The sequence below is a fragment of the Lygodium microphyllum genome, chromosome 25 (assembly GCF_053477565.2).
Source record: "Lygodium microphyllum isolate KBCC chromosome 25, Lygodium_microphyllum_v1.1.10, whole genome shotgun sequence".
Classification (NCBI taxonomy): Eukaryota; Viridiplantae; Streptophyta; class Polypodiopsida; order Schizaeales; family Lygodiaceae; genus Lygodium; species Lygodium microphyllum.
Genome location: NC_141159.1, coordinates 46,851,868 through 46,875,888, shown reverse-complemented (window position 1 = coordinate 46,875,888; position 24,021 = coordinate 46,851,868).

Below are 24,021 nucleotides of genomic sequence, written 5' to 3'. Positions count from 1 at the left end.
CATAAATGCATGGATCTATCTACTATAGAGACAAAGTATATTTATTATAGATAATAGGAAGTCCACCTCTAGATATGTCTTCACTTTTGCTGGAGGTGCTATTTTTTGGATGTCCAGGGTGCATAAATGCACGAACCTATCTACTATAGAGGCAAAGTATATTTCTGCAAATGAGGCTTGCAAGGAGGCTCTTTGGTTAGGCCATTTGGTCGTAAACATTAGTATTATTGATGTGGTCCCTACATTGCATTTGGATTCTATGAGTATCATTCATTTGGCGAAGAATTTAGTCTTCCATGTGAAGACAAAGCACATTGATGTACATTACCACTTTATTAGAGAAGTTGTTGAGGATAAGTCCATTGAGCTTGTCAAGATCTCAATTGACCAAAAACTTGTAGATATGCTCAGTAAAAGTCTCTCAGTGGATCATTTTGCCTTCCTCAGGATGCTGATGGGCATTGGATGAGATGACGTATTTGCTCATCCTATTGTACTTTATGTACATTTGTATTTTATCACTTTTTTCTTGTTCACTTCTCACTAGGGGCACATTTACCTTTAAGTGGGAGGTTTTTGGGGTAAAGGTGCTTGTGCATAATCGCTCGTGTATTCATTACATTGACAATACTCACACACCTGTATACTGTAAGTGGTAGGCGTCCATCACTGTCACTTCATTCTTGATTCTTTAGTGACACTTGAATAAGGGAAGGCTGGTCACACATTTTGATTATTGGAGTTTCCACATACAATGTCTCTCTCTCTTGCTCTCTTGCTCCATCCTCCATAGCTCTTGCTTTTTCTTGTGTGCTTTTACTCGAGGTCTACCATTCACATATGACTTGGATATGCAGAGAGATGATCCATTGTCGTTCATTGTGACAATATGAATAAGCATAAAAAAGTTATTGGCTAGAAAAAGTTACAAGTGAGATTGACTTGGTACATGTTAATACACGAGATCAAATAGTTAACATTTTCACAAAAGCATCGGGTGCAAAGAAGCTTCAAAGTTTTCAAAGTCTATTTGGAGTTATAGATATGTAGTTGAGCTTGAGGGGATAGTCTTGAGATGGCAAGCTCACAACACGTGCATGTGTTAATTAGTTAGATGGATCAATATACCTATACTTAGCATGTCGATGGTCATCATGTTTCTCACATGGCCATTGACTCATACTTATTGTATTTGGTTGGTTACATGTACCTAAAACTGGCATGTCGGTTTAACAGTGCTGATTATACTTAAGGACTCGTCATCAATCATGTTTCTCACATGGCCACTACTGTCTTAGTAGGTGACTTTTGTTTGTATTGTATCTTATCTACATTTTGAATATGTTGTATTGTGTGAGTAAGAAGAAAGCAAAACCAACAAGACTACAATTTGACCTCCATTTCTATTCTTGTGTTCTTGAGTAAGCTTCTCCTTGTATGTATAGTGTATATTCGGCACAACAATTCAAGAAAGTCTCCCCACCATGCGATTCATGACATTGTGATGTTGGATGTTTACCTCACATTTTAAAAATATTTGTAAATTTTTAATCATATTTACTATTATTTAATAAATTTTTGTGTTAGATGTATTTTTCAATTTAGTCTCTCTTTCTGTGTGTGCTAGAGGCTTACCTCATAGTCTAGAATTGGGAAATTAGGATTAATCATTTGTGCTGCATTGTATTAGAGGCTTGTATTTGCACTTACAACACAATCAAAAGACTTACTTGGATTTGCTATGGCTAGTGTTTGAGACTTGCATGGCAGTACAATACTATATCTAATCAATAAGACATTCATTTTTACATATATTAGTGGCTTGCCTCAACACTCCAAGAATGAATTTAAATTGTGTGGTTATTGTATTTGTATTGTGTTATAGGCTTATACTCACACTCATAATACAAAAAAAAAAACTTGTGCAGATTTGCTACTGCTTGTTAGTGAGACCTAGCTAGCACTAGGCCCTACATTAGCCTTGACATACATTGAAGCACTCATTTTAATCACCACACCTTGGTAGCTGGATAATTATTGTAGTTAGACCAACCACTTGAGTGAAGCATGATCTCACAATCTAGGACAAATTTAAGGTCTAGGATCCTTGTAGTGATTACGATTGGAGTTGAAGAACCCTCAATCACACCTAATGTGCAAGTTGTTGATCTACACCATAATGAAACATGACAAGTTGTTCGAGAAGACCAAGTGAGATTTGGAAACCAGGATCTATCAAACATAGCACTTGCTAATGAGGAAGATGACTTATAGGGGGAGCCACTCTCCCTTTAGAAGGTTAGAAAGCTTTGCCCAAATTGCTTTGTGTGACACACTTTATTTTGCACATCACATAAGGCAAGGGAAACCATTCCTTAAAAAATACTTCAGATCTTCAATATATAGGTATGGGTAGAGTCTTCTAGGTCTGTTTATTTGATGGGAAATGAGTTTTCCAAATAATAATCAAATAGCCATCTACTTTGTCCAACAAAGCCATGTGCATTACATTCTAAGGAGGCAAGTAGATTGCTACATGCATTACATTCTAAGGAGGTGATTAGATTGGAATGACAAGCCATCCTATCTAGGAGTAGGCCAATGATACATTGCTAACAAGGTACACAAGCAAAGATAGCAATATCCACAACTTTCCAAAAAGAGACTTGTCATGCTACTAACTAAAGAGCATGAACAAATTTTAGGGATGGCAATGCAAGTAGCCACATTGATGTCACAAGGACAAACATCTTGTCAACATTTTAAGGATATAGATCACATAAATGCAAGGAGGAGCATCTATTTCTAACAATCCATCAGAGTGTGGGAAAAATAGTAGCTTGTTTGACACGTTCAATCTGTCAAATTTTGAACAATCAAAACTTGTAAATAGAATGTCATTTAACAATGCAATACTATCATCGAATAGGATTTTGTCAATGAATGAGCAAGATTTGTTATTGTAGAGTTGTATTTCAAGGTATATGGATTATAACTTTTTTCTATTGTGTTCATCATATACAATGTGTTACATGTACATTGCATTATGTGTACAAGGCTTTACGTATATCAATTACAACTTGTGCGATTATCTTCATTGATGGTTTTTGCAAAGTATCTAGTAGAAAAAGCTCATGATCCATACAAAGGTAAATCAAAGTCCAGATTCCTTTGTAAATATCCCCAAACTAAATCCCTAACTGTTGTTTATGGTAGGAAAAGATCATAACTCAACTTGTAGAATGGTTTTGCATTTATATTGACATGACCACAATTTCTTTCATATGTTTCCATACGACAAATACATACAAGTATGGAAGTAATCATCTATATCCATCACACTAGGATTTGGATATTTGTTTTGGTTCTTATTGCCCTCTCTTTTCTACACTACATGTTAGCTACCCATAGGTGAATGCCACTTTGCACCCTAGTATATTATTAGTGGGAATGCTATCCACACTATACCTTACCCACATCCACACCCACAAGTGAGTGTATCTATTTATCATGGAATGGTTGTGATGGTATCCACACTATGCACACATCGTGCATGCATCGTACGCACTCTAAGGTTGATTCCCAAAAGTACTCCACTCCCCCACCACCCTACCCCTATCATGTCTCCCTTAACATTGCCCTACTATGTCAATATTGCCAAGAATGCCTTCACATGGATAATGCCCATTTTAACAAGTCGAATTTCACTATTTGGTTCAACTTAATGCCAGAATTGGAATATGGTTTAGTCCTTGGGATTGAATTGTAAGTTGCTCTAAGCCATCAAGAAAATATAAACCATATTCATTTAATTATAAAAAGACAATGCATTATACATTGAGCTTCATATATATATATATATATATATATATATATATATATATGTATGTAAGCATGCATGCATGCATGCATGCATGTGTGTGTGTGTGTGTGTGTGTGTGTGTGTGTGTGTGTGTGTGTGTGTGTGTGTGTGTGTGTGTGTGTGTGTGTGTGTGTGTGTGTGTGTGTGTGTGTGTGTGTGTGTGTGTGTGTGTGTGTGTGTGTGTGCGTGTGCGTGTGCGTGTGCGTGTGTGCGTGTGTGCGTGTGTGCGTGTGTGTGTGTTGCAAACTTTAAAATGAAGATTCATGTCTTGAAAAGGAGTTTAAACTCCAAATATACATCGATTATTAAAAATAAGAAACAATTCCAATACATAGATGAATTATGATAGATCATGAGTCTACTAAACCAAGGTCCAAGGCATCAACACTTCTGAAAAGGGTTGACTTAAAAAGTGTACTAGGGTACATATTTTGGTGAGAATGAGAATGACGATGTAGCTTAAAGGCTTGGATACACAGTCTATCTATTTGCTAAAGTATTTTGAAAAACCCAAGATCAAATGCATCAACAAACAAATACATTGCATGCCAGAAGCCAAAACAACACTTTATTAAGCTTGGGATGCTCTCTCCCCCCCCCTCCCCCCCCTCTACTCTCTCACTCACTCTTTGCTTTCTCTCTTCTCTCTCTATTCTTTGCTCTACCTACCATCTATTTTCTCTCTCTTATTCTTAAGTGTGTGGTTTTTCCTAACACAATAGAATGATGATTTTTTAAAATTTTATAAATATTTTTATACACACACATACATATATAAAATATCACATTTTATATATTCTATTATTTAATCTAATTTCACTATTACCTTAAAGTGTCAATAAATCTCTACAATAATAATCAAACAATACTAAATCTAATTTCAATTTTCTAATTTGCAAGCTTCATGCCAATTCAAGCTAGGTACTGCACAATTGCACAAACACGAGATTTCTTGAGTATATAAAGAAAGCATTTTGATAAAAAGGGTTTTTTATTACAAAGCTTGAGATTGAAATCTAAGCATTATTCAACTATTTTTCAAAAAGGTGATGTGTCACCAAATAATACTCTTGAATTTAGGTGCTAATGTAAAATTCAACCATTATTTACAAAAAAAAACTTTTTGAATATTATTTAATGCAACCTAGGTTAGCTTACAAACCTTCTTCTCCTTTGAACAATTTCAAAAGTGACTAGCCATTTTCTATTATTATAGACTTAGGGTTGTTTAGAAGGATAAAGGAAGGCCAATTCTCTTTTTTGTTTAAAACATGAATAGCACCCCCCAATTGCTTCATTATCATTAAGGTGAATGCTCCTATTAGCATAATCATAAATCAACCAATCTAAAGCATTAGGATCCTAAAGGTAATACCAATGCCTCAACCATTTTTCAACCATTGTTTTTTATAGAGAGCTTCATTTGGGTAGGAAGAAAGGTCTCCTTAAAGGTGCCATAAAATAACTGGATCTCTTGCCATCTAGACCTTATCACACCTTAATAACCAAACTTGATTAATCCCCTATGATCTCTCAAAGTTTTGAACTTGGGTAAGATCTACACAACAACACATTTGACCACTCCAAGTATGACCGCTGGCTACTTCATAATAGATCCAATACTCGATGATGTCATTTCAAGATTGATCACAACCTCTTAACTTGAGTTGAGAAATCAATCTCTCAACCTTATCATTAAGCTTTCCACCCCCCAAACTACCCTCTTTAGGCTTGGCAATACAATTATCTATTAAGAGATTGAGTGCCAATTGTCTTTCCTATCAAATCTCCAAAGAAAGTCTCCAAAAACCTTCTCCAAAGAGACCTAAGTCACTTTACTAAACCTAGATATTGCAATAGCAAAGACAACTTAATAAGAAGCATTTATTTGAGAACTAAAACCTCATATTCAAACCTAATGGTTTGTTGATTATATATATTTTTTTCTTAGTCCAAAATTAGCAACGTTTAGGGTTTGCATGGCTATATTAGGATGCATGCATGCATGCCTTAGTTAGTGAGGAATGTTGCTAATATAAATTTGGATGGTGGATACCAGAATGGGTGAGATTATGGATGTCTATAGGGGGACCGATTTGCATGCAATGAACAAGAAGGATTCATTTGAGCTTCTATGATGGTGAAGTTAAGGGGTAAATTGGTTATAATTTTCACTTATAGGGAATAACAAGATATTCCTCTTATATTTGAGGGAAGCAATATCATGTTCTTGGGGATTTGAGCCATATGTCTTGTCCAAGGCCATATTGACCAAGACATAATCCTTTTGTAAAATCAAAGCAAGATCCATGGCCAAAACTAAGTTAGGGATACCAACCATTATGAGAAATATTGACTCTCTTTTTTTCCCCTTAAGGAGTAAATAAACAAAAATAGGCCTAACCAATGAGAGAGTAGGATTCCAGATTCATGTGCCATGAATATTTTAGCCATATCTTGGCCCAAAGGGGAAATGTGGGGAATACAAGGCTATCACTTTCTAAAAGTTGGTGACTCAAATTTTCCTTTTCTCGATTTTAATGTTTGAATTGTCATATCTCCCCTCTTCAGTTTCCCCCTCTTTCTTAAATGAAACTCAAATTTATCATTTCTTTTTCCCTGCTTCTTCTTTCCTGATGAAAATTTATAGCCTCATTGTTGCTTGCCATATCTAGGCTTGTGAAATTTCATTGCCTCTACACAAACATAGAGTGAGTTTCTCATGTTTTATGAGAGCAGAGCTTATTCTACAAAAGCCCTCACATTTTCTTAGCAAAAATTTACATGTATATTGTTCTCTTCCATAGATGTTATATTGTAAAGTTTTATTTCGTTGTTTGGAAAAAACTTGTGTAAGTTATGTGCACACTCAGACATGAACTTTATTTTGTTTTGGTAATTTAGGAGTCTCTCACAGTGAAAAAATAATGATCTTTTAAAAACTCAACTTCTTCTTCAACATCTTTGGGTTTCTCTGTAGACAAAGTTACAGGTATGTTGTCTTGTTTTTTTATTGCTCCATAGTTAAATTTATATCGTTTGGACAAAATCTATGAAAATTATATGCATACTACTTTCCTTTGCTTTTGTACTCCAAGAATCTCCCACAGTGGAAGAACAATGATTTTCTAAAATCTCAACTTCTTCAACATCCTGCAAATGAGAGCCACATGCATATTGTCATTTTCTTCTATTGCTCCATGGTTAAATTTCAACTCATTTGGACAAAGCCTATGTAAGTAATATGCATGCTTTGACTTGAGATTTATTTTGTTTTTGTACTTCAGGAATCTCACAGTGAAGGAACAATGATCTTGTAATAACTCAACTTCTTGTTCAACATATCTGGGCTTCTTTGTGCAAAGAATTACAAGTATAGTGTCCTTTTTTAAAAACTACTTCATGGTTAAATATCATTGCATTTGGAGAAAACTGCACCCGTCTCATTGAGCACACATATTTCTTGCACGCACCATTTGGGATGTTCATCACAAAGTTAGGAACCTTTGGTTGAGTGTGCAAGGAGGTTGGGTGAGTTTAGAGGGTCGTGAAGGACGCCGTCAATTGTGAGATGGGTTGTTCTTATCTGGTCAACATCTTGAGGACCATCATTTTCTAGAGTGATTGTGAGATTTTGGATGGGTGGAGCGGAGTATATCATATCTTTTTTATGAGAGTTGAGAGGTAATGATAAGGAATTTTAAATTAATCAAGAAATTTTGTTTGTATTTTGCATGATACACGATCACATGTAGATAGACTAGACACAATTTCTTCAATGCATACATTATTTTTGTGGGTAGCATCGATTGATTGGTTGCATATCATGGATCCAACATTGCATATTTTTTCAAATCATGAATGATCGGGCACGAAGTTCATTTCAAAAAACCATATTCTTGCTAGGGCACACTGCATAAAAAACAGGTTCATATCCAGAGAAAGTTTATTTTGAAGACTCAAGGATCAAAGAAAAAGATCGTACGTTTTGCATCGTCGGCGAGTATTTCTTGAAGAAAAAGAGAACATGTGTGGTGAAAGTGTGAGCAATTACAATAACAATAGGCCAAGGAAGGGAATAAGTCGTCCAAGATAAAAGATGGAGAAATATGATGTGATTTACAAAAATCGGCAATTTTGCCCATTTTTGATGGATTTTCGTAATTCTTCTCGCATTACCTTGTCGACCAGATGCGTTCCGATCGTTTTGAGTAACCAAACAACTATATTCGGAGTTCAAATGACGAAGTTATAATCCAAACAAGTTGCAAGCAAGCATAGAGTAGAAAAAACGAAAATAGTGAAAAGCAGTAGAAAAGAAAAAGCCAAAAGCTGAAACCAGAAAACCTAATGTGTGTGAGTATGGATAGAAAACTATATAAGGAGATGAGAATGGAGAGTTAAGGGCCTTCCCCCTCTTGTACAATTGTATTTTGTGAGAGAGGAGAGAGGAGGGTCGCATGCTAGAGTGAGCTCTTGCCATGCTAATTTGAAAGTCGGAGCCTTTGGATGTCAAAGCGTTGAGCGTCGGATCATGGTTGTTAAGGTATGAGAATATTTTTTCACTTGGTTTGTTTTCAAATTGTTGGATTTTTTTTTGTTGAGTTATGGTTTTTGTGATGCTGTACCCGAATTAGGGTTTTAGTTGTTTGAGCTATAAGAGGCAGTTCTTTATTGTTTTGTTTTTCATGGTGTATTGTCAAATATTTGAATTTTTCAAGTTGTGTTGTGTATCCAACAAAGTCAAGTACCCCAACCGGCACTCCTTAACCTCTCGTTATCGGGTTGTGAGTGAGGCTTGCTCTCGATCACCGCTCGCGTAACAACATTAATAAGTTTTATATTTAGAAGTCCACAATTAAAATGCTATGAATAAGAAAATATTTTGTTAGTTTTTGATCTAGTTAAGATAATTCTTTTTAGATTCTAAAACCTTGGAATAGCATGAGATAGCATCAGTGTTGCAGTCTCATAGCATTGCATAATATTAGAATTGTATATGTGAAATGAAAAAGAGATGCTTGTGCATGAAAATATTATTATACTAATGATTCTATACATGGAAACATTCAGTTATATATAATAATAAAAGCATATAAAAACTTACTGATAGGTAACTTTTGTATTTGGTTAATATAGATATCTTCACAGAGGAAAAACATCAGTAACATACTTGCAGTGGAGGTCTTCAATAGGAAAGATAGTAGTGGTAATTGGATTTGTGATAAACATTATGAGTTGGAATGGATTTTGATGCATCCAAGTACTTGAGGAAGTTTCAAGGTCAAGCATAAGGATATTGTAGATCCTAGCAAACATTGGAAAGGTAGAATTTTAGAGTTCAGAAACGTATTTAATAGGACAACTACAGTGACAGAAGCATTGTTCCAACATGTTTATATGCATAAACAAATCTATGTGCACGACAAGAACTACATTGCAAAATATAAACAAAATAGTAAGGTTTTAGATTTTAATATTATTTATTCTTTTGTGTAAGGTGCCTGCCCATCGGCTGTCCAGGCACGCTTTTAGCGGTCTATCGAGAAATGAATCTAAGCGTCGCTGCCTGGCACTCCCATGGAATATTTCGAGTTTTGTCACCTAGGGTTTCTTGAATCTGCCTTGCAACGGAACATTCACGATCGAAACCCACTAGGATCGACCTAAAATTTGGGCTCCTAGTAGGCAAGGTCTCCTATCAGCATTCTAGCATCGGATCCTGGACATCCTACTTTATGCAGAGATATCCAAGCTGAAGCAGACCCATGCCGCACTTGGTTCAAAGAGAATGGAAAACATGAGGGATGCGCCGCTCAGCCTCTCTGCCTGTAGGGTATAGTTCCATTCCAATCCCCTAAAACGGCATGAATCGAGGTTCTATTCTAACAATTTCTAAGGTCGAAGGCGGTAAACCTTGTGAGAAGCCTCCCAATTCTCTGGGACCACCCTACCGTAGGACGGACTCGTAGGGGGTTCCGCCCACCCGCTTCCCTTAATAGCTTTAGTTTTCTAATTAGGTTCTACCACATTTATGTGCGACATTTAAAATCAGCTTCATTAATTAAGCCTTTTAGGGAATAGGGTTCGCTCGCATAACTTACAGCACAGACACAAAAACAGAGTAAAGCAATCTATTGACAAACAAGTTCAAACAAGTTTCTTAACTTATCTTCAAGTTAATATTTGTCTCCCGCCCATACAGGAGAAATTATGTATCCCTTCTGTCCAACAGAAGTATCCCTTCTGCCCTACAGAAGTAACAGGTCCAAATCACATGGCACCACAAATTCAATCCTTTATCTAGAATAGGATCTCCCAACATGCCCATATATTGGGGGCCACGGAGGTCTTCAACTCCATTCTAGACCTAGGAAGGGGTGTCCAGAGCTCCACCTAACCCGCAAGCTGTCTAGGAGCGAAACATCATTCCCGCGATTGGCCTTTTCACCACTCGACCTTTGGCCCATGAATCTAGCAGTGCCCTCTTTGGATTAATCTGCGGTGCGATCATGGAGGTGATCCACCCGTGCAATATATCCTTCCTTAATTAAATCCTTTAGGAATCTAGCACAATAAGGCATTCAGCCCTAATATCATTTTCTAGGAAAACATTCCTTTATCCCCATGGCAACTTGTCATCATAGACACTTGCCATGCATTTAGCATAAATCACAAGCAGTTGGAACAATCATCCAAACAACAAACTAACAACCAGTGGAATGTAAAAGCATTTAGAGTGTAAGAGAAGATGGCTAAGTCGAGAATCAAGATAGAGGGAATTGTGCAGCCTCTCCGGGTAACTCTTCTCTCTCTCTCTCTCTCTCTCTCTCTCTCTCTCTCTCTCTCTCTCTCTCTCTCTCTCTCTCTCTCTCAAGTTCTCTTTCAAGCTCTTCCTCACAATCTCTTGGAGGGGTATCCTTCTCTCTATCTCTCTCTCGCAGCCTCTTGGGGTCTCCTTATGCTCCTTGTGTCTCCCCATGCCTCATATTTATAGTGAATTAGAGAAGAGGCTTGTGGCTGAGAAGGGGAGCTCTTTGTGGAGGGGGATCTTGGAAAAATCAGTGTTCTGATGCTCAGATCATAAATCTGATGGTTCCATTGGCTCCGAAAGTGGGGTAAAACTCCAAGACACTTGCTTAGAAAGCTCTTAAATCACTCCTTCTTCTTTTCTCTGTTCGAAGTGCTGTTTTTTGTTTGTAGACTGCGATCGTGGCACATGCGATTTCACAAATCCCTCTCTTTACTTTTTTATTTTTATAAAATCGCAAAAACTAACTAAAACATCGCTTGTTTTTTGTTTTAAATGACATGCAGTTCTAGAAATCTTCATATCTTTTTAAGATAATATCTAAAATATACTACTTTTGCCCAAAATCTAATATTTTTGGACCATCCAAACTATACACATTAATACTAGTGATTAATATAGCTCATAAGTCTCGTTCATGTTGTAATTTCCGTGAAGGGTGGCTACGGTCCTTGTCAATTCGATAAAAATATCAAAATTACGACTCTTGATTTTTTTACAAATATTTTTTATTAAATAAAAATCCTTAATTATTAACATTAGTTAGTTTTTTTACTTTAGTTAGTAATCTTACTAACTTATTAATTTACTAACTAACCTTCGAACTAATCAACTAACTTTTATTGTGTGGAAATATTACGTTTTGCATCAGAGTTGTTTTTTATAATCTTTGTAGTGTTATAATTCAAATGTGATTGACAGCTCTATATCCATAAACTCTACATGAATGGCAGAATGTGAAATATTTGAGTGGCAAGATACATGTTTGGCATGAAGATCTATGTTCTTTGATCTATGATAATGACTCTGCAAGTCAACTTGCAGCTCAAAATATCTTTTTTTAATAATTTATTATATGTAGTAGAAAGTCAAAGATTGTAGCATGTTCCATTGCCACCATTATTTAGTTATGAATGGTTGATTGGTAGCTTAGAGTTGTCAAGAGCATGTAAGTCAAATATAAAATCTGACATCAATAGTGCTATGAAATCTACCACATGCTCCAAAGATGTGCATCTTAGTTGGTTCATTTTATTTTTATTGTTTGCACATTTTTTTGGTTCATGTGACTTCTGAAGAAAATGAAGATTACTTATAAATGCAAGTGTTTGTCTGAGAAATGGATAAGTCAGCTACTATTGGCCAAGTCATGGCAGGTTGAAAGAATATATTTTACTGAGACAATCGAGTGCAGGGTCAATCAATCAGATCTTACATTCAGATATATCTTTTTTACTGAATTGTATACCTTGATTTAATTGATATAGGTATTGCTTAGATGAAATTTTGTGTTAGTCGCTCTTACTTACTATATTTTTCATTTTAATTATAGGTATTTCATCGCTAAACAAACTCTGTGCATTCGCTTTTGATATAGAAGATGATGACTTTTGTGAGGGGAGTGGATTAGCTTGGATCAAGATACCCAATATGAGATACATACAGCTCTCATAGCTACGGTTATATTGTGGAATGGTCATAATCCTTTTGCAGTCAGCATAGACAATCATTGGCCCATTTATTTTCTGAGAAAAGAAATCCAAATAATGTCCAATAAGCCCCTATGCAACTTCTAATTCAAGGTAGATAATAGAAAGGTCTGGATTCATAGTGAACAATCCTTGACATGTAAACGATGTGTTTCTCCACATATCCTTGATATAGTGGAACCCTTGTAAAAATTCTTATAAATAGCGAATACAAACTTTTTAAAAACTTCTATGTACTTTTAATTTTGATAATTTTGGTTTACTATGATCCAAGCATGTGAATATATATGTTGTAATTAGTCAATCGCACTAGTTAAAATCACGATTAAATTGCAGGTTGCTGGAGTTTTGTAGCCTTTGGAATATTGTCTTTGCATAACAATATATTGCAACTCATCTCTTCTACTCATTGTTTGAGCACTTGCTCTGTTGTTGAAAGGAATGGAAATAAGTGTTGAAAATATTTACATTTCTAAATGTTATATTTGAAGAGTTAGACTTGAACATACTTAGAGATCCAAACATATTTGAGGATATAATGAAGTGTAACGAAGCATTTGTCTATTCGAGTAATTTTGGCAGTGGCTTTCAATTATTAAAATAAAGTATCTACGGTTAGGATTTTAATTTGAAACTTTAAGATTAAAATTTTTATAAGAACCTTTATTTAAAACCCTTGATACATAAAAGTTAGATCTCCAAACTCATTTTCACTTTCATTTTCTATTTCTCTATACATGTGCTCTCCTTCATTCTCTCTCTCTCTCTCTTTCTCTCTTTGCCATGGCTACTACTCTTCCCTTTGCTGCATGGATTAGCTCCACATACTACGTGCTTATAGGAGACCAGATTTATTCGAGGTTTTGCAGGACCTTGAATCGAGAGACCTGACTTTCATGGTAGATCCTAGCTCTAGCATATTGACATCATTTTGTGATGAGGTGAACCCTCTCACTTGCTCTGTCCCGAACTCTGCTCTTAGGTGGATTTCGATAGATTTTTTATTTAGTTTACATGTCGGATCAAGCCATGCAAAGGTAATAAACTGAGTTATACCCACCTCATCCTAGGACCACATCATGATGGATCTCATCAAGCATGATATAGCCTTTGCCATTTATGTTTAGCACATTGATGTGTAAAAAGAGAGTGAGGAAGATATCGATGCACCCTCTTAGCTGACAGCTACAATATTTCGAGAGGGTGCATGAGGAAATTTTTCTCGATCCAAGTGAGGAGGCAGCAAAGAGCTTTAGCTATTGTACACCCACCTATCTGTCCTGCTAAGATGTTAAGCAATGAGCCACCTCTTGCTTCTCTCCATGTTGTCACCATATCAAGGGGGTTAATACCTATTCATGCAAGATGTGTTGGAGATTTTGGAGATAAGAGAAGAAGAACTATATTGTATCATGGTGTGTGATGCATAAGATGATTTTATAGATTTTGATGTACAGGATACCCCACCACATGTGGATGAGGTAGCTCGATATGATGGCATGAGCATCGATGCCGTCTTTGCCATTGTGAGTATCCAAAAGTAAATTAAGGATGCAAGGCTAGAGTACAAAAACTTTGACCAAGACTTTGAGCACTTGTAGGAAATCCTTTTTGGTCCTTGTGAAAGGCGAGAAGGATCGAAGCTTGCACGGGAGAGCTATGGCAGGAGAGTAAGATCAAGAGAGAGAGAGACTCACAATGTGGAAACTTCAACAATCACAATGTGTGACTGGCCTTCCCTTTATTCATTTTTCACTAAAAGAATAAAGAATAAAGTGACGGTGACGGCCACCTTTATCCCCAAAAACCTCCCACTTAAAGGCGAATCTGCCCCAGTGAGGAGTGAAAAATAAAAAGAAAAGATAGTACAACATGTACATATGTACAATAGGATGAGGAAAGACATAATCTCATCCCACGCCCATAATCTCCTGAGGAAGGCAGAGCTCTCTATAGAGAGGCTTTTGGTGAGCAGATCTATAGGATTCTGGTCAGTCAAGATCTTGACAAGTTCAATAGACTTGTCCTCAATGACGCCATGTGTATGAAGTGATATCTCACCTCAATGTGTTTCGTCTTCACATGGAAGACCTGATTCTTGGCTAACTGAATAGCACTCATAGAATTTGAATGCAATGTAGGGATAGCATCAATACCAAGGACATGAACCAAATGTCCTAACAATATGGACTCCTTGCAAGCCTCACTGACTGTAACATACTCGGCCTCAGTGGTGGAAAGAGCCATACACTTCTGTACCCTGGACATCCAAGAGACAACACCTCCAACATAGATGAACACATAGCCAGACGTGGACTTCCTACTATCTGCATATCTTGCATAATCAGAGTCAGTGTACCCTGTGACTCTTGTATCTTGGTTGCCATAGCATATGCATATATTTGTAGTGCCCTTTAGGTACCTCATGATACCCTTCACGGCATCCCAATGCTTCTTGCCAAGTGTAGCCATATAGTGTGCCACAACACCAATTGCAAAGGAAATATTTGGATGAGTAGCTATCATGATATACATAAGACTGCTCATTGTGGATGCATAAGGAATCTTGGCCATCTCGGCCCTGTGCTCATCTGTCTGCAAGACAATCGACTTGTGATACCTTCACATAAGAAGGCAATGGACAACCAATAGGTTTCATGTCCTGTATGCGGAAGTGCTCAAGGACTTTATGAATGTACTCCCTCTATGACAAGTAGAGAAGTTCTTGATGCCTGTCACGTCTAATGCGCATACCAAGTATGTGAGAGGCCTAGCCTAGATCCTTTATCTCAAATCTCTTCTTGAGCTGAGCCCTAAGAGCATCTAGATCATCAAGAGTTTTTCTTTCTAATAGCATGTCATCCACATAGAGTACCAAAATAAGCAAAGATCCATCACGGGCTTTCTTTGTGTACAAGCATGGATTCATAGCACTACGGATGTAGCCCTGTGACTACATAAAGACATCAAACTTATGATACCATTCTTTAGGTGCCTGATTCAAGCTATAAAGAATTTTCTTCAACTTGCACACTAGGTGCTCCTTGCTAGGCTCTGCAAAGCCCTTAGGCTGCTCCATGTAAATCTCATCATGCAAGTCCCCATGTAAGAAAGCCATCTTGACATCTATCTGGTACAAGTCCAAGTCAAGATGTGCAACCAAAGCTAAGATTAAGCGCAGGATGGTCATCTTAACCACAAGAGAGAAGACCTCATCAAAGTCAACACCATGCTCCTTCGTAAAACCCTTTGCTACCAATCTAGCCTTGTATGCCGACTTGGGGTATTAGGGGGTACTTTTCAGCTTGTACACCCACTTGCATGGCAGAGCCATCTTGCCAGCAGGCAAGGAAACCAAATCCCAAGTCATATTCTTATATAAGGAGTCTATCTCAGACTGCATAGCTCTCTCCTAGGAGTGACCGTCACCCCTGCACATAGCCTCATCAGAGGCGAGAGGCTCTCCTATATCTATAACCAAGACATAATGCATGGAGGGCTCAAATTTTTTAGGTGGATGTCTATCTCTAGTAGAATGCCGCACTGCAGGCTCTGCTGCCTGCCCAACATTTTGTCCAATACCCTGTCTATGAGCATTTAATGCTACTGTCGATTGTCCAGCTGGCTATATGGGAGCACATGGATCCTCCTGAAATATAACCCTACGTATGTCCATGACTCTCTCAGGCTGCCTATACATCTTGTCTTCATGGAAGACTACATCTGCGGATGACTTTCCACCCTTGCAGATCCCATGAACGGTAACCGATCTCTCCTACATCTCCATAACCAAGGAATATGCATTTAACACTCTTAGGGTCTAGCTTGTTATGCTTGTCCTTGGACACATGGCAGAATGTCTCACATCCAAAGACATGTTAATGCGTATAAGAGGGAGGATTTCCTGCCCATACCTCCTCTGCAACCTGAAAATCAATGGCATTACAAGGTGATCTATTAATGTTATGCACGACAGTCGTAACTACCTCGGCCCAAAAGTGCTAGGGTAGGCCTGCATGGCTAAGCATACTACAAGCCTTCCTGGATGGTCCTATTCATCCACTCAACCATACCATTCTGGGGAGGGGTGTAAGGGGTGGTCAACTAATGCTTAATATCCCTCTCATCACATAATTGTAGCACGTGATACATATTCACCCCCATTATCTGTCCTAAGGTATTTTAGCCTATGCCCAGACTGGTTTTCTGCCAAAGCAAGCCATCTATGAAAAATTGCCAAGACATTGAACTTCTGCTTTATGGGATAAGCCCATACCTTACGTGAAAAATCATCCATGAAGGTAACAAAATATTTTGCACCACCCAAAGACTGATAGGGCATGGGTCTACAGACATCAGAATGTACCAAAGCCAAGGGCTCACTCATACGTGACATACCAAACTTCTTATGGGTAGACCTAGTCTACCTTCCATAAAGACAATGATCACAAGAATCAAAATGAGAATAGTCAAGGGGCAGTAAGTACTACAAACGAGAAAGAATTTTCATTCCCTTAATGGACATGTGCCCCAAACGAGCATGCCAAAGAGATACATGAGGCAAAGACCCCACAAACAAAACATGATCAATTGTAGATTCAAAAACAACTAAGGGGTAGAGGCTGCTAGCCTTGGCACCTCTCATAAGCACAAGCCTGCCATGAGTAATATTTCATGTAGAGTCTCCAAAAGAAACATGATATCCTGCATCATCAAGCTGTCTAGTGGACATGAGATTGTGTGTCAATGTAGATATATGACGTACATCATGCATAACAAAATTGTTGTCAGAAGGAAAATGTAGCCTAATATCACCAATGCTGACAATCTCAAGAGACATGTCATCACCCAAGTGCACAAAACCTGAAATAGAACAATATGAATGGAACCACTCTCGGCAAGGTGTTACATGAAAGGACACACGAGAGTCCAAGAGCCAACACTATGTATACATAGAGTGTATCTCTGTCATATGCGAAGCACTAGATGAAGTTGTTACAAGGTTATAATCCACATCACTATTCTTGAGCTGCATAACATTGATCTCTTCAATTTTAACACTTGACTTAGCAGGTACTATGCTGCGATCAAAAGACTTTTCCTCCTGCACTTTCTCTTTCTCCTTGTCTTTGTGCCTTTCATTGCACAATTCATGACAATGTGGCCTTTCTTCCCACAATGATGACAAGTCAGATTTGCATTTCTCCCACGAGACTTGCTACGTGACTTGGATCGAGATTTTTGTGAATGTTGTCCACAGCCATTACCACGGTCATTCTTTGCATTTCCATCATGTTGGCCTCTAATTGTCAAAACATGAGACACGTGAGAGGCATCCAAATTCTTACAGTTTATCTCTTCCTGCAGAAGAGAGCTCTCAACATCAGATAGCTTTAGAGTAGTGGCAGAATCACATAAGGCAGTGTAAATACATCCCAAGACTCATTAAGAGTTCCAAGTAAGAACAACAGAGTGACATCTTCTTTGAAATCAATGCCCTGCGAAACCAAGTTCTTAAGAATAGCATGAAACTGACTCAGATGAGCTGACATGGTCACATTCTCTTTCATGCGGAGATCCATAAGCTGTTTCAGCCAATACATTTGACTTGCAGGACTTTGCTTGTCATAGAGGTTCTTGATCTTATCCCAAAGCTGCCAAGCACTCTGTGCTTCCTCAACCACATTGTAATGCACCTATTCAGTGAGAGACAAGATGAGGGTGGACTTGCATAACTCATCAAGCTCCATCCATTCGTCATTAGTTATAGTTTCAGGCTGCTCTCCACTCAACCTTTGTGGGTTTATCTACGATTTCTGCACCAATACCTGCCAAAATTGGCTCTTCCAATAGGCATAATTCATACCATTAAGCTTAGTGATGTTGAAGACATCACTGTCAGTGGAAGAATATGCCATACTGCAAGCTGGAATAGTGCAGACAGTTCAAAACTACTTGTTGTAAATTGTAGAAAATGACAAAAAACCACCAAAACCAAGGCAAAATGGCAAGAAATGAGTACTTAATGATGCTGCCCACCAAGTACCATCATAAACAAGTATTTATGACTGTAGTGTACAATGAGAGTTGACAATAGGCAAAACCCAATATTCAAAGTCACTCACTGACTCTCAATGCAAAACCAACATCAAGCGGGCATCAACAAGCATGTAACAGTCAAACTGACATGAGCCAACACCCAAGCGTGTCAAACAAAGTCCATCATTAAAGTTGGTACACCCCCCAAAATCAACAGGGAAAAATGTACATACCACTTCCAAGACCTGACACAAGTTGGTGTCTGCTCAGTGAATGCAAAGCTGAATCAGCCCAAGTACATCTACACGGACCAAGGCATACCAACCATACATCATCCACAAGGAGATTTCGGTCTCAAAGATCCAAAAACTCAATGTGCAAAACCCACACTCAATGTCTGATAAGCATACAAAGACACTCCCACTAGTACAAAATCCATAAGTGCCAAACAAATAAGATTAAACAAAGCATGTAAGACCACCAGTGAGACGGAGTATCCAAGATCATACATCAGTAAGACATTAAAGCATATGAGCGGTCAAGTATCCAATGATAGCATCCAATGTCATGAAGACAATCCCAATCAATCTCTGACAAGCCAAACCAAGACCAAAATAAGCTCCATAATATTCAACATCAAGCCCAAACGAAGATCCAGTAGCATTCAAGTCCCAACAATATTACTAGCATGTGTAAGTACCATAAGCATCAAGCATGTACAAATGGGTCATACATAGACAATAGGTATAACCTCTATCACAAAGCATGCCAGTGTAGACTAATGTCAAGTAAATGCCAACCAATAAAGAGCTCAAACAAGACTCAAAATACATTCTGGAACCATCCAAAGCATTTGCCAACCTTCATTTGCATCCAATAGTCATATGCAACACTCGGGAAGAAGCCCCCATGACCAACAGAGGCAAAGCATAAAGTGACTAAATAAGCTTCAGCACTGGAGTGTACATCCGTGATTTACTATGTAAAACTGAGTATTTCAGGCCACTAAATCAGCTCCAAATGATAGCCAATCAATAGGCATACATTCCCCTAACATTTGGGGACCATTCGGGACCAAAACTGGGCATCAAGTGTCAATGCCAACCAAGCATAAACATAAAGTGCTGATGTGGAAAATAGTCTTGGACTGAGGTAAATCAGTCCATAAATCAATGCCAATAATAACCACCAATGCTGAGCATCAAGGGGGTGTTCCCAAGTGCCAAATGAAGTGTTTTCAAGCTGCCAATGAGTGCCAAGGGAGGGCTGAAGTAAAAAATGAATTTTTGCAGGTCTTCAAGCTAGCGCAAATAGATCTGGAAGAATGGTGCCTTAGGAAAAATTAAGTTGGCACTCTTTTAGAATCTCCTTGTCTCGTGTAGAGCAATTGTGCCTGGTCTCCATCTTTGCTTCTTATGTGTTGGAGTACTAGCTAGAGTAGTATTGGGAGTTGGAGCAACTGGAGCACGTGGACCACCATTTTTGGACAATGGTGGACAATTATTCTCGATAGATGGGCCATCATTATTGACCACACTAGGGCAAGCATTGTTGGCCACAGTAGCACGACCATTATTAGTTGTAGTAGGGTCACTAGAGGGCTATTATCACTCATAGTACGCTCACTAGATTCAAAAGAGTGTTAAGCTCTTGGAATGTGCCATGGTTGTGATGACGTAGGATAGAAAAGTGAAGGGTAGAGTGAAGAGTAATGAAAAAATGAAAGGAGAGACTTGACTTAAATATGAAACTTTTAAACTTACTATAGTATAAATGAACTTTCAAATTACTTTAGTATAAATGAACTTTTAAAATTACTTTAGTATAAACAAACTTTCAAACTTACTATAGCATAAATGAGCTTCTATCTCTCTCTCTCCACCCCATCCCTCCCTCTCTTTGTCTCCTGCTGCCACCCCTCACGCCCCTCTCTCTCTCTAGGCTAGTGAATGTTCCAAGGTTTGAAATTTTAAAATCTTTGTCTTAGGAATTTAAAATTAAAATTTATCATTTAAATTTAATTTTTAAAAAGTTTCAATAATATATTGTATCTATAGTCAAGTAAGGACTCAAGGAGACAACCTTAAACTTCACTCTCTAAGATAGGCATTGTTACATTGTCTCTTCTCCCAAGAAGTGTGGTTTAAGTTTAATAGACCCAAAAGATAGAGCAATCGGTATTAAAACTTTGAAAAACATAGTCCCTTCTCCCAAGAAGTGTGGTTTAAGATTAATAGATCCAAAAGGTGGAGCAATCAATATCAAAACTTTGAAAAACATAGCTCAAACCTTTGAAAATGTAAACAAAATTTACAAAATGCTATTTTAGCCAAATTCAAATAGATAAACTATCTAAATCTTAAGATAGGAGTGTTAAAGGCATCTCATGTTTAAGATAGGAATATTGATGAGTCATATCCTTAGTACCTGTACTCTCTCTTGGACTCTAAATGCATCAAAATTGTACTTTTTATCTATGACTCTAAATGCATCAAAATTGTACTTTTTATCTATGACTCCATTTCTTGCCATCTCTCTCTTGGGTTGCCAACCATTCTACATGGTGTTGTCTAGTTGTGCTGTTTTCAAATCTTGCTTTTCTCACTTTATATATTTCCCTACTTATAAATTTTGCTTGAGAGGTTTTGAACTTCTTTTTTTTTTCTCGTATTGTATCTTTAATCCCCTATACCACCATTAGAACAATTATCTCATAGAATTGGAATCATTGATACCACCTCCATAATCAATTGTCTCTTGAAAAGTACAACGAGCTTGCCAGTGAGATCGTTCCATGCCTTAAGTTGACCATATTGCTAAACTCCCTTGATTCGCAAAGTGTGGACCATGTGCCTCAAGTATATGTTGCATAAGAGAAAGAGATTAGAAACACGAACTAATTGACAATGATGATATATGTGTGAGAGAAGAAGATTTCTTGTGTGTCTTACTCACCTCCCAACCAAATATACCCTCTTCCCACCTTCTAATTGGGTCTCTAGGGCTTGTTTTCACCGCTGTTCCCAAATAGACAAGTCCTGCCCAATTTAGTAAGAAATCTGAGGGTATCCCCCAAGCTTTGGACCTTGGCACTTCTTGCCCTTGTCCCGGACACACTAATTAATGGCCGTCTTGGGCTACTTGCCTGGCCGAAGGTTATTATGCCTGACAATATATTTTTGTAATGGCGATAATGTTGACCATGTAGTGTGTTATGCTATTTTAATTCCATGCCTCCACCATAGAGTTGCGAAAAATAGCAACTGTCTCTTTAAATGTATTGGCATCACCATTCCTAAACCTCAACTTTTATAAGAGAGTTGCTAATCTATCTAGGTGTAACCACACTTCTGCTTTGTAATCCTCGTTCTTCCCCCATTGCTTCAATCTAGAACAGCAAGGTGTAACTTTTTCCATGTTTCACACTTCTCTAGTTGTTTCATAAGTATATTGCCTTCCTCATCTAGAGGTGGAGAGACAAACTTCCTAGCCTTGGGTTCGCCAAAGCATGGGATGTTTCCACTCTTCCCCGATTTTTTCTGTCCTTTTTTATTTTTACTTGGCCCTTGTGCAATCCAACTTCAGAGAGGACTTGTTCTACCTTCCTGCATGTAGCATAAGCTTCTAACACATGCTACATGTTGTATGCAAAGCGTACATATTCATATACTAGCTTCTCAATTATTCTAACCAAATAATGCAATGTGTAAAAGTGAACCCTTGTCAATGGTATTTCCAAAATAGGGTGCCAATTTGGATCCTAGCATTCCATTTCTCATGACATTATGATCATGTGTTGGAGCACCTTGTTGTCCTGTCTTGGCAAGCCATTCTTTCTTTCCATCTTTCCCTTTCTTCCTAGTTTGCATGCAATATATGTATTATTAGTGATGATTTAAAAAACTTTAAGTACTTCATGGTCCTCTTTTGGTACTTCAAATGCTATAAGCCACCATATTTCATTCTCTGATTGCATATTGAAGTATAAAGGATGCTTTTCATTGATGTCAGGATCTAATGCTCGATTCATAAGTATTATGCTTACACATTCAAGCTTTTGCCCCTTGATAATCTCACTCTCTTCAAGTTTGAGGACAAACTTAAGCTTGCCTCTACATTCTTCCAATACAAAGTTGGAAGAACTTGACCATAGCCACATGCACCCTACATATATCCAATACAAAGTTGTTGGATGCATACAATACAAAGGTTACTTCTTTGGAACCATACTTTAGTATGTGTTCTAGATGTGTAGGCTCACGAATAAGTTCTAAAACTTTTTCATTTAGTTATTTTCAAGCCTTCTTCATGTGAAATGGTTTTGTAGAGGCACTCCTTGCTTAGTTTTGAAGACTTGCTTAAAACATGTATCCAATCGTTGATAGGGCATACTGTATGACTCAAAACTCAATCCACCTTGTCATATAATCCCTAAGCATCTGTAGCATTAAACAAGTTTCTTACATTCCTAAGATATTCACTTGCAACACCATCCACAATATCACTGAATTTATGTTCATTTTTGACCATATCCTTGCTAAGGACTTTAGCAATAGTGTCATTCTTTGTATGAGCAAACATATTTCTCATTGTAGCAGATTGAACATATATCCATCTATGATATTATTCACTTCCTTTGGTTAATTGGTGAATTGGTTTAACTAATCGGATGCACTAATGTGCTTCTTTGGTTTTTAAAGTGGGGCCAATCTTCAAAGTTTTTATGAGCTTCCTCTTTAAGTTTCTATTCTCCTTCTCCAACTCCATAATTTTAGAATGTAACTCAATATTTTGTACATGTGTAGCATGCATAGCATCTTCAATGATAGACATTGTTGTAGGCTCTGATTCTCCCTATCCTTCTCAGCCAACAATCTATCTTTTTCCATCAAAGACTACATACACCCTTATAATCTTGTCTACATATTTGTTAAGGCTTGATGAACCCCTCTTGATCCTTATGTCATAAGTCTACATGTGTATCCATATGATCTTTCATTGCCTTCACAAACAAACTTTAATGTAAGCCCATTAAATTGTGGTGGCCTTTGAGTTAGTGGATCAGGTGGAAAAATGCACCCATCAACCCAAAGATCCACCTTTTTTTTCCTTGTATTTTTTTCTTGTTGCATCCTGTATCTTATTGCATCATCCCTTTTCACAATTCTTTTGAATAGTGGTGTATATTCATCCTCCAATTGGAAGTGGATATCTCATTTTCTCTTAGTATGTCCTGCACCTCCGTTCTACAAAGAAAAATGTATGACAATTTTAACTCAGATTAACATTCAAATCACATAATTATACCCCTTTGATTCACTATATCTATATTCTTTTTTACCCAATTGGATCTTTACTCTTTCACTTGATTTCACTCGTGATAGACCCTAATCAGCCCCTAGTTAGCCTTTTATCTTATCTTGGAATCAACTTCTAAATTAGGCTCTAATCTTATCTTTTGTTCTATCCAAAATATACTCTCTCTCTCTCTCTCTCTCACACACACACACACACACACAACAAGAATCAGTCAAAGATTATTAAACACATTTATACAAAAGCTTGGATAGTGAAGAACAATAACATCATCTTATCTTCTG